The sequence below is a fragment of the Geotrypetes seraphini genome, chromosome 5 (genome assembly GCF_902459505.1).
Source record: "Geotrypetes seraphini chromosome 5, aGeoSer1.1, whole genome shotgun sequence".
NCBI lineage: Eukaryota > Metazoa > Chordata > Amphibia > Gymnophiona > Dermophiidae > Geotrypetes > Geotrypetes seraphini.
The window spans coordinates 182294187-182306601 of NC_047088.1; the positions used below are offsets into that span (position 1 = coordinate 182294187).

The 12415-nt window shown below is 46.6% G+C and overlaps 1 protein-coding gene across 6 annotated transcripts in view; it reads right to left on the minus strand.

Moving 5' to 3' along the window:
• Positions 1-12415, minus strand: part of LOC117360451 (putative methyltransferase DDB_G0268948) — a 63843-nt gene that overhangs the window by 31519 nt on the left and 19909 nt on the right. Inside the window, exon 1 of one of the 6 annotated variants that reach the window (XM_033944211.1) lies at positions 2890-3004. The exons of the other annotated variants lie outside the window; for them this stretch is intronic. The gene's annotated coding sequence lies outside the window, so the exon portion shown is untranslated. Of the gene's footprint in view, positions 1-2889; positions 3005-12415 lie in introns of those variants that run through there. 6 annotated transcript variants of the gene reach the window in all.

Here is a 12415-nt window from a genome sequence, read left to right on the forward strand (position 1 = left end):
TTTTTGACAGTTATTTTCTGAGCAAACCACGAGTTCCACACATGACACCACTCTACAAGGGCCCCCTGACCCAGGTTGGACATATTCATGGTCAGGACAGTTTGGGTTGATAGAATTTGGGAAGGAGACTGATCCAAGATGGTGTCAAGGTCAGACATTTGACTCGGAGCTCTCCACCAATGCTGGTCTTTCAACCCTCTTTCCCTTACTTGAGCTGCCGGCCCACAAGCCTTCCCCCCTCCTCTCCCATGTCAATTCTGACATCAGAGAGGAAGTTCCGAGCCTGCCTGGCAGCGATTGGTTGGCCCGAAACTTCCTCTCAGACGTCAGAATTCACATTGGGGGAATGCTTGTGGGCTGGCCATTGTGCAGTCACTGTACGCACCTGGCCTGTCCCTGTTGTTGCTGCTGCTGCGGCGGGGAAGCAGGGAGAAAGGGAGGGAGGGAGGAAGGAAGGAAGAAAGAAAAAGTTGGGAGAGGGAATGAAGTGTGTCGGGTGACAGGGGGCAAGCAGGGAGAGAGGAAGAAAAAGTTGGACTCATGGAGGGACAGAGAGAGATGTTGGTTAGGGAATGGAATGAGGTCTGGAGGAGATGAAGCATACAGAAGGCAGAAAGAAAGAAGTGCAACCAGAGACTCATGAAATCACCAAACAGCAAAAGTAGGAAAAATGATTTTATTTTCAATTTAATGATCAAAATGTGTACGTTTTGAGAATTTATATATGCTGTCTATATTTTGCGCTATGGCCCCCTTTTACTAAACCACAATAGCGTTTTTTAGCTTAGGGAGCCGGGCTGAATGCCCCATGTAGCTCCCGACGCTCATAGAGTTCCTATGAGCATCAGGAGCAGCACAGGGCATTCAGAGCAGCTCCCTGCACTAAAAACCACTATTGCGGTTTAGTAAAAGGAGGGGGGGGGGGGGTATATTTGTCTATTTTTGTATAGTTGTTACTGAGGTGACATTCATATTTTAAAGTCATCCGCCTTGACCTCTTTGAAACCCCCACAAATATAAATGATAATGAACATTTTCTCTGGGCAGTGTGCTTTGTGGCTTGTTTTTTTTTTTTTTATTGTTGGTAGATCATTTTGACTTGATCATTTTAAAAGTAGCTCGCAAGCCAAAAAAGTGTGTTCATCCCTGGCTTAAGCAAAAGCACTTGCTTACAAAAGATGTTAATATAACTCATTACAGAAAAAGGAATCATAACTTAACAACATTCTTCACTGTAAATGGCTCATTGTGCTTTTGTCATGACATCAACGAGCTCTTCAGCAGTTTGTCACAAGTGTATTGTCCAGATGAAATGGCGTCTCTTCATTGATTCTTCTCAGAGAAGCTTGAAGGCAGTGTTACTGCACAACGGAAATTCCAAACCAAATATACCAATTGCCCATTCTGCTCATCTAAAGGAGTCTTATAAGAATATGAAGAATTTACTAGAAGCAATCAATTATCAAACACACCAGTGGAACATCTGTGGTGATCTGAAGGTCATGGGCATGCTAATAGGAATGCAAGGAGGATTTACTAAATACTGCTATTGCCTGTGCTTGTGGGATAGTAGATCTATAGCTGAACATTATGTCAAGCGTGTCTGGAAGCTGAGGGATACCTATAACCCAGGGACAAGCAGTATGAAATTTATGCCATTGATGGATCCTCATAAAATATTTCTTCCACCTCTTCATATCAAGCTGGGGTTGATGAAGAACCTGGTAAAGGCCATGGGTAAAGCAAATTCGCCAGGTTTTCAATATCTTGTTAAGAAATTTCCAAAAATCAGCACTGCAAAACTGAAGGAAGGGATATTTATAGGCCCAGAGATCAAGTCCGTTATGCAGGATGAAGATTTTAAGCAATCACTCTCAGCAGCTGAGCTTGAAGCTTGGGAAGCATTCAAGTGGTTAGTGGACAACATTTTGGCCAACCATAAATCTCCTTCATACAAGGAAGGAGTTCAGAATCTCCTTGACTCATATCAGAAACTTGGCCATCACATGTCATTAAAAAAACACTTTTTGCACTCACATCTTGACTTTTTGACAGAAAATCTTGGTATGGTGAGTGACGAGCAAGGAGAACATTTTCACCAGGACATTCAGTTAATGGTGTGGCCGGGCACGTCCCTGAGTAAGTGGGAAACTGCGGCCCGGACCACAAGTAAGATTTTTAATACGCCTTTTATAGGGCAGTGGAAGGAAGACCCGGATACCGGATTCTTTGGAATATAGTATCAGGTTTATTACTAACCCAAAGTTCAAAGAAAATAAACAGCAGAAGAAAAAAACATAAAACATTCACCTCAGTTGGTTACAGTGCTTAGAGGGCCTCTCCCCCATTATACTCTTACAGTCCAGGTTCTATTAAGGAGCAAGATGGTACTTCCTTATCACCAGTAAAATCCCAGCAAAATAAGTCAGTTAATGCTTTCCTTGGCTCGTAGCCCCAGCCGGGCTTGATTGCTCTCCCTCTGGACTTCACCTTTTACGAGCCTAGCTAGCTGAGCACGGCTTGCGTCCAGCCTTCTCCTTCTTAGCTCTCTGCATTTGTTTAACACATTATTAGCACCTTGTTAACTCTGCCCGCACTGCTCGTGCTGTCGGGTATACAAACAATAGGAGACCGTTCTTCAGGAGTTTAACTTAGGACATGCAAACATCATATTCTCCCAGGTCCATGCCCTCTTCACTTATCTCATTACTTAGCACGCTGTCCATTTCCCATTCACACTCCCGGGAACTCTGGCTTGAAGTTTCTTCACTTCTTTCTGTTTGTGCTTCCCCTCCCCCTCTCTGTACGTCTGCAAAACTATCTGCAGCTTTTCTCTGGGGAGACTTTCCCAGCCCTGCTCTTTGGGGCTTGAGTTGCCAGTCACAATACCTCTCCAGGGCAGTAACACCCTTCCCCAGGTGTGGGCTTCTTGCCCTCCGTTCCTGCTGGGCTTGAGGCACCCTCTGTGACCTGGAACCCACGTGAGTAGTTTGGCTTCTCAACCACTCCTTCTGGTTCTCCTCTCTCTTCACTCTCGTTCCTTCTCTAGTTTCCTCCCTTCTTCCTTCTGTAGTAACTTGATCTTTCCTATAAGGCCAACCCCGGGGTCTGACTCCACCCCCTTCTAAATTAGCCTCAGGTTTCTCCCTGACTTCAGGAAAGGAGTGATAGGGGCAATCAGTGGTCTGCAGAGCCTTTCTTAATTGGCTCTTCAGCTGTGCTGGAACCTGCCTGGGCTTGCTTTCTTTTGCCTGAGCCAGCTGTCCTGACTCCATGCCTGGTTTTATCCAGCCTTGTGCTGCATTCTGGGGAGTTCTAGTAGTAGTTTTCAACGTGACAGGAGCTTCCCTGTCACAATGGAGCATCGCTACCAAGATTTCTGGAATGAGAGAATGATGGCCGACTACTACTGGATGTTGTGCTGTGACAATCCAGACACAACTCACAAAAAGAAATCATACTCTTAAGAAATTTTGAAGAAATATTGGTTGCTAAATGACCCAGTCCAGTGTAATTATGCTGTGTGCTTATTTGACTTTGGACCAAAGATACTGCAACATTTCTTTAAGTTGATGCTGCAATTCTTAAAACCCTATTTGCTAAAACACTATAAACTAACATTAGTCATAACTTTAACATTAGTCATAACTTTAAAGTTTACGTGACTGAACAAAACTAATAACAGACCTGAAATCAGGGTGAAAAACTGATGTAGAAAAATGTGCTGTGTTGGTGCCTTGTGGAATTATTATATAGGGTCCACTGAGCCTATCATGTAAAACAGGCTTTGTGAAAAATTCTACACAAAAATTACTCCCATTATGCAAAGCAGAAAAAAACTCCAGTTTTGATAACATCTTCCTTTCTTTTCTATGATATGCTTCTATACAAAGCTTTTAGTACTTCTTGCATCTGGTTTGGATATTTTTTGGTTTGTTTTTTTTCTAGCTGAGCAGATCTACTGCATCATCTTGTGGTTTCTGGAAGTACTACACACTAAAATATAGTTGTAAAGTATTATTAAAACATAGACACATGAGACTCCGTCCACGAAGCAGCAACACTTCTAGTCGAGTGGGCCTTAAGTGAAACAAGTGGCTGTTTGCCACAGGCGATATAAGTCACGAAAATGGCCATACTAATCCAATGGGCGATCAAGGCCTTAAAGTCAACCTCATATGCCGAGGCAGGGCAGTCAAAACAAGACTCTCTCAACATCCAATTTGCGTAAAATCTGATCCTTTCTCTCCGAGCCTGTGGAATGAAATGCAGGCAAATGAACTTCCTGATTGACATGGAAAGCGGAAACCACCTTTGGTAGAAAGGAAGTTACAGTAGTACTACTCCTGTGTCCATAAGTCAGAGAAAGGGTTCCCTGCACAAAAAAGCCTGAAGCTCCAAAATATGCCGTGCCGAGACAGTAGTGACCAGGAAGACAGTCATGATCGTCAGATCCAGAAGAGTAGCATCCTTTAGTGGCTCGAATGGGGCTTCTGCAAGGCCCTGAAAAACGATGTTAAGATTCCACAAAGGGAAAGGATGATGCAAGGGAGGTCGCAAATGAAGTGTTCTCCTCAGAAACCGGGTAACATCTGGATTAGCAAGCAATAAGCGAAATAGAACCCCTACGTGTCTGGAAGCATGAAAGGCCTGATACCTAAACTTTAAGGGAAGCCACCACCAAACCCTTATCTAAGCCTGCTAGAAGGCGCTCAAACCCCGCCCACAGGTGGGGCCTGAGGCACCTGGGCCAACCAGAATAGGCCCAGGAGCCTTAGGCTCCTCCTGTGGGTGGGGCCTTAGGCACATGGGCCGGGTTGGGTCCATGTGCCTAAGGCCCCACCCACAGGAGGGTCCTAAGGCTCCTGGGCCTATTCTGGTTGGCCCAGGCGCCTCAGGCCCCACCTGTGGGCAGGGTTTAAGCCGCCTGGGCAAATCCGGCCCCATTCCTGGGATGGCTGGCCTGCTGGACGGGCGGGCTTGGCACCCGTCCATCCGGCCAACGATTTCAAGGTATGGGGATGGGATTGGGGGGGGTCGTGGGGTCAGCAGGGGGTTGCGGGTCGGCCGATCGGGGGGGCGGTCATGGGAGGGTTGCATCGAGGGCCTGGGATCCCTCCTGCCCGTATTTTAGTGTGTGTGTGTGGGGGGGTTAGAGGGTGTCGCCATTGTAGGGGGGGATTCTGTAACCGGTGTTGTTTTTGACAGACACCGGTTATAGAATCCAGCTTTTAGGTGAAGGACTGGCTCTTCCTTCACACATTTACCCACCAAAAAGTATAATTAATCCTGCCATGGTTCTTCCAATTACGTGTGATCAGTTGAACACCTATATTTGTGACTTTTAAGGAAACGGTGAGTTCATGAGAAACCTTTGTGCGTATACAAGAGGACATATGGAATCAGAGAAAATAAGTTTCCCAGAGAAGAACAGGAAATCTATTCTTGTACTGGGAACCAAAAAGGATGTCTGCATTTCTATAGATCAGGATGTAGGCTGGTATAGACATGATTGATTTCTGAAAAGGTCAAATAGGCCAGAAGTTATTTAGCAGTCATATGGAGAAAAAGTGAAACACTGACATCTACTGGACTTGAAGCGCAAGTGAATTGTCTGTCTTTACAGTACATCGTATTTTACTTTTGTTCCAGGACATAGAGAGTTAACTGAATAATTACATTGAAAATATATGTTTTTGTAAATGTACTAGGCTCCACAGGATGTACGTGTTTGGAAAGCCTGTACATCAGGCCATTGTATGTTAATGCTGTAGAGTGATGTCAGGGAAGAGGATAAATGTGTAGCATTTCAGACCTTATGCTTTTGAAGGAAAAAGTTATCAGGAGGATTTTAACAGGTCTTCTTTTTCTTTCCTTGGATACAAAAGACTGCTGTTATTATTACTTTACATCTCTTAAATAAACTCAAATATTTTGCTTTATTGAAGTATTCAGTGTTTTGTGTCCAATTTAACAAGCCACTAGGACAGAAAGTCTCCTCTTCTGCATAAGAGAGGAATTCTCATCCTGTGGAACTTCTACTGAACCTGTATGAAGGTAAATAGCAGCTGTCCTGGATAGGTTCTAATGCCTGATGAGTTATGCTTTTGCTCATAAAGAAGAATCCATTTTGTAAAGGAAAATACTAATTTCACCTCAGCTACTGACATTTCTAAAACATGTCCATTGCTGGATTCTTTTGTGACCATCAAAAGGAAGAGCTATCTCATGCAGAATGGCCAGGAGGAGGGGCATTATCATAAGAGAAGTAGATCCACAAAAAGTGATTCTACAGTACTTCTTTCTAGAGAGTTGTGCGGGGACAGAAATCCCACCAATCCCTGCCAGAATCCTACCCATACCCATCCATCCCTGCCTGAATTCCACCCATCCCCACCCACTTCTTGCCCTGGATTGGTAGCATGGAATGTTGCTACTCCTTGGGTTTGGCCAGGTACTAGGGACCTGGATTAGCCACAGTGAGAATGGGCTACTGTGCTTGATGACCCAGTAAGGCTATTCTTATGTCCCCGCCAGAATCTCCTCCGTCCCCACCCATCCCCACAAGGAATCCCCTCCGTCCCCCCCTAAAAATTACCTGTCCCCATAAAAAGCAGCAATTACTTGATAGTTTTAATTGAGTTTTACAGAAAATTCAAAACAAAGTCAGACATCTGCCAGAACAGGCATAAAACAAATACCCATTCTCCCTCCATCTCCCCAGTCAGGTGGGGTTGGCACATCAACAAAATGGTATCCTAAAGAATTAGATTTAAGGCAGAATTTGATGAACAGAAAGAAGATGCCAAGTGCACCAATCTCTCCCCTTCCGCTCTTTTTTTTTTTAAGTTACATATTTAATGTTGGTACCTGCTAGGCTGAAGCAGTTTAATACAGGGTAGTCTGGCTCCAAAGCTGCATAGTTATGCTGCTCATTCTCTCCTGTGCTCCTCTGCACAGCACAGTGAGTGGTGGCAGGCTTGATCCAATGAGATTCTTAAGGAGAGGTCTCACGCCAAGGCTCACAACTGGGATAGCTCTGCAGATCCACCAATCTGGGAGACGGAGCTGGAGCTTGATGTCCAATCAGGAGCACATCTACAAGGAAGTGCTCATGATTGGCCATCAAGCTCCAGCTCTGTCTCCCTAATTGGTGGATATACAGAGCTCTCCTATGTGAGTGGCAATCTGCAACTGGTGTGCTGAGGGATCGAAGAAGCTTATTGGGAACAAAGGTAGGCCGGGATTTCTGCAGGAACCCCGGAGAACCAGCATCCATCCCAATGGGAGTCCTGTTGACCCGGGGGGATCCCCATGGGACCCACAGGATTTCTATGATCCCTGTTCCTGTGTAGACCTCTACTTCTTTCTTCCCATGCATGCTCTCTTCACAATGCCCCCTCCTGCTGGATTAAGGTCAGCAGAAGTACTACTGGAAAAAAATGGCTGCCACTGCTATTTACTATTTACAGAGCAAAGGAGCAGCAGGAGAGTAAGAAAAAAAAAAAAGGGTGAGTGAGGATTTTTTTTTTTAAATCCAGCAATTTTCTTTTGCTCATTTAGACTTCCAGCTTAACTGGAACCAGTGCCATAAAACTTTGTTTCCAACTCCTGTGTTTGTTTGTTTTCACTCTCACAAATTACTTTAGTCTACTGTAGGTGATCCATGGCCTACAGTTGAGATCTCTCTTCTGGAATTCTAATCATGAGTCCTAGATACCGGTAGATCCGGCTGTTGAGAGTCACCACTTAACACCTTTTGTATCTGTCCCCAGCCCTCCAATTTATCTAGGCAACAAGGCCCTGAACAATAAATGAAAATATAGCCATCCCTCTGGGCTACCCAAGAAATATTATTTTTTTTTTAAAATTCTTTATTCATTTTTTCATCTTACATCAAGTGTATAAATAATAAAACATTTGAAATTGAATACATCACTTGAATTTCTTTCTATTATAACATTCAATACATAAAGTTTACTCCCTTCCCTCCCACCCATCCCTTAACTATCTCAATCAAAAATATCATATAAATATAAATATTCTTTTCTATTGATCTAGACATTTAATAAAATATATAACCACCCCCCTTCCCTACATTTGCAATTGTACTTATAATGGAAAAATGGTATCTATTCATTGCAATAATTTATCAATAAATCCCTTTTTGTATAGCAATTGTTCTTTCCATTTTATAAATGTGACATCAAATTCCACCAGAAATTATAATTGAGTCTACTGCAATTCTTCCAATTACTTGTGATATGTTGTATGGCGACTCCTGTTTATTATTGATCCAAGTTTATTATTGTTTGATGAAATTTGGCTCTTTGTTCTCATTGACATACCAAATAGAATTGTATCATATGATAATGCCACATGATTCTCCAATAAACAATTTATTTGGTCCCAAATTGATTTCCAAAAGGCCATGATAAAGGGACAATAGAATAACAAATGATCTAGAGTCCCTGCTTCAAGATTACAATGCCAACATCTATTAGACTTAGAGCTATTTAACTTTTGCAATCTAACTGGGGTCCAAAAAGCACAGTTACTTACCGTAACAGGTGTTATCCAGGGACAGCAGGCAGATATTCTTAACGCATGGGTGACATCACCGACGGAGCCCCGGTACGGACCTTTTTAACTAGAAAGTTCTAGTTGGCCGCACCGCACATGCGCGAGTGCCTTCCCGCCCGACGGAGGAGAGCGTGGTCCCCAGTTAAGATAAGCCAGCTAAGAAGCCAACCCGGGGAGGAGGGTGGGACGTAAGAATATCTTCCTGCTGTCCCTGGATAACACCTGTTACGGTAAGTAACTGTGCTTTATCCCAGGACAAGCAGGCAGCATATTCTTAACGCATGGGTGACCTCCAAGCTAACAGAGAGGGAGGAGGAATGGTTGGCCATTAGGAAAATAAATTTTGTAACACAGATTGACCGAAGTGTCCATCCCGTCTGGAGAAGGCATCCAGACAGTAGTGAGTAGTGAACGTGTGAACTGAGGACCAAGTGGCAGCCTTGCAGATTTCCTCGATGGGCGTGGAACGGAGGAAAGCCACAGAAGCAGCCATAGCTCTGACCCTGTGGGCCGTGACAGCACCTTCCAGTGAGAGACCGGCCCGAGCATAACAGAACACGATACAGGCAGCAAGCCAGTTGGAAAGCGTCCGTTTAGAGACAGGACGACCTAGACGGTTAGGATCGAAGGTCAGAAAGAGCTGAGGGGACGAGCGGTGAGCCCTGGTACGGTCAAGGTAGTATGCAAGGGCACGCTTACAATCCAGCGTGTGCAACGCCTGTTCCCCAGGATGAGAATGGGGTTTAGGGAAAAAGATAGGCAACACAATGGACTGGTTGAGGTGAAAAGCCGAGACCACCTTGGGAAGGAATTTAGGATGGGTACGCAGAACCACCTTGTTATGGTGAAAAACAGTGAACGGTGGATCGGCGACCAGTGCATGCATCTCACTAATCCTCCTGGCAGAGGTGATGGCAATGAGGAAAAGCACCTTCCAGGTTAGAAGTTTGAGCGAAGTTGTGGCAAGAGGCTCAAAAGGGGGTTTCATGAGGGCTGATAAAACCACATTCAGGTCCCAGACGACAGGAGGAGACTTCAGAGGCGGTTTGACATTGAAGAGGCCTCTCATGAACCAGGAAACCAGTGGATGAGCCGTGAGAGGTTTTCCGAGGATAGGCTCATGAAACGCAGTGATGGCACTGAGGTGGACTCTGATTGAGGTAGACTTGAGGCCAGCATCGGACAGAGAGAGCAAATAGTCCAGTACAGTTTCCACCGCTAATGAGGTGGGATCGTGATGATGCAGTAGACACCAAGAGGAGAACCTGGTCCACTTCTGATGGTAAAATTGGAGGGTGGCCGGTTTCCTGGAGGCATCCAAAATGCGACGGACAGGCTGAGACAGATTCTCTGAAGAGGTCAGCCCGAGAGAAACCAAGCTGTCAGGTGGAGCGAAGACAGATTGGGATGCAGTAGAGACTGACGTTGCTGCGTAAGTAGAGTAGGAAACACAGTAAGAGGAATGGGCTCCCTGGAGCTGAGCTGAAGCAGGAGGGAGAACCAGTGTTGGCGAAGCCACCGAGGAGCGATGAGAATCATGGTGGCCCTGTCCCTGCGGAGTTTGGATAACGTCCGCAACATCAGAGGTAGTGGAGGAAAGGCATAGAGGAACCGATCCGTCCAGTCGAGCAGGAATGCATCTGGGGTCAGACGATGAGGAGAGAAGAGTCTGGAACAGAACTGGGGCATCTGATGGTTGTGAGGTGCTGCAAAGAGATCCACCTGCGGAGTGCCCCAGCGAGCAAAGATGGAGTGGAGTGTTGAAGGGTCCAGAGTCCACTCGTGAGGTTGAAGGATGCGGCTGAGATTGTCGGCCAGGGAGTTCTGTTCGCCCTGGATATAGACAGCCTTGAGGAAGAGATTGCGGGCCGTGGCCCAGGTCCAGATGCGGAGAGCCTCCTGACAAAGGAGGCGAGATCCGGTGCCGCCTTGCTTGTTTATGTAGTACATGGCGACTTGATTGTCTGTGCACAGGCGGAGAACCTGAGGGCAGAGAAGGTGCTGGAAGGCCGTGAGAGCATAGAACATGGCTCTGAGTTCCAGGAAATTGATGTGATGTTGACGCTCCTGAGGGGTCCAGAGTCCCTGGGTGCGTAGATCTCCCAGGTGAGCTCCCCACGCATAGGGGGAGGCATCCGTGGTTACGATCATGGAGTGAGGGGGTAGATGAAAGAGTAGACCCCTGGAAAGATTTGAGGAGTTCAACCACCATTGAAGAGATTGCTGAAGAAACGATGTCACAGAGATGGGATGAGAAAGAAGATCCGTGGTCTGTGACCATTGGTTGGCAAGAGTCCATTGAGGTGTCCTGAGGTGGAGTCGCGCCAGAGGAAGCACATGGACCGTCGAGGCCATGTGGCCCAGGAGGACCATCATCTGTCGGGCAGGAATGGAGTGATGAAGGAGCACCTGACGACAGAGGTGGAGCAGGGTCCGTTGACGGTCGGAGGGGAGAAACGCCCTCATTAGTGTGATGTCGAGAACTGCTCCAATGAACTGAAGTCGCTGTGTGGAAAGTAGATGCGACTTGGGGTAGTTGATCTCGAACCCCAGGAGATGGAGGAGAGAGGTGGTGTGATGAGTGGCTTGTAGCACAAGTGGAGACGTAGGTGCTTTCACCAACCAATCATCCAAGTAGGGGAACACCTAGAGGTTGTGAGACCTGAGGAAGGCCGCCACCACAATAAGGCACTTGGTGAACACCCTGGGCGATGAAGCGAGGCCAAAAGGTAGCACTTTGTACTGATAGTGACGGTGCTGTATCTGAAACCGTAGGTAGCGACGTGAAGTCGGATTGATTGGGATGTGAGTGTAGGCCTCTTTGAGGTCCAGGGAACATAGCCAGCCAGTCGTGTTGAGAGAGAAGAGGGTAAAGCGTGGCAAGGGAGAGCATTCTGAACTTCTCCTTGACCAGACACTTGTTGAGGTCCCTGAGATCGAGGATGGGACGAAGGTCTCCTGTCTTCTTGGGAACCAGGAAGTAGCGGGAGTAGAATCCCTGACCCCTTTGGGCCGGAGGCACCTCTTCGATGGCATTGAGAAGAAGGAGGGATTGGACCTCCCTCAGGAGGAGGGGGGTTTGGGAGGAGTGAGAAGCAGACTCTACGGGAGGATTGTCTGGTGGAAGAGTCTGGAAGTTGAGAGAGTAGCCATGGCGAATGATGTTGAGGACCCATTGGTCTGATGTGATGACCTCCCAACGGCTGAGGAAGATTTGGAGGCGACCTCCGATAGGCTGAGGAAGAGGCAATGATGATGGGAGACTGGCTATGCCCTGGAGGAAAAAGTCAAAAGGGCTGAGATGGTTTTGATGGAGGGAGAGGCTTGGCAGGTTGGTGAGACTGTGAGCGAGCCTGAGATTGATGCTGTTGACGAGGTCTGCGAGGCTGCTGTTGAGGCGGGTTGAAAGGTCTGGCCGAGAACCTGCGCTGGTAGGAAGACTGCTGTCTGTAGGTGCGAGCAGGTGGAGTCTTCTTTTTAGGTTTAATCAGAGTGTCCCACCTGGTCTCATGTGCTGAGAGTTTCTGGGTTGTTGAGTCCAGGGACTCTCCGAAGAGTTCATCACCCAGACAAGGTGCGTTAGCCAGGCGGTCCTGGTGGTTAATGTCCAGGTCAGAGACTCTCAGTCATGCCAAACGTCGCATGGCCACCGCCATGGCAGATGCACGAGAGGTCAGCTCAAATGTGGAAAAGAGGGACCTTACGTTCAGGAAGGTATTTCTGTAAGGAGGAGAGCTGTTGCACCAGATGCTTCATGTAGAAGGAGAAGTGGAAGGTGTAGTTGTTGGCTCTATTGGCTAACATGGCATTTTGGAAAAGGCGCTTACCAAAT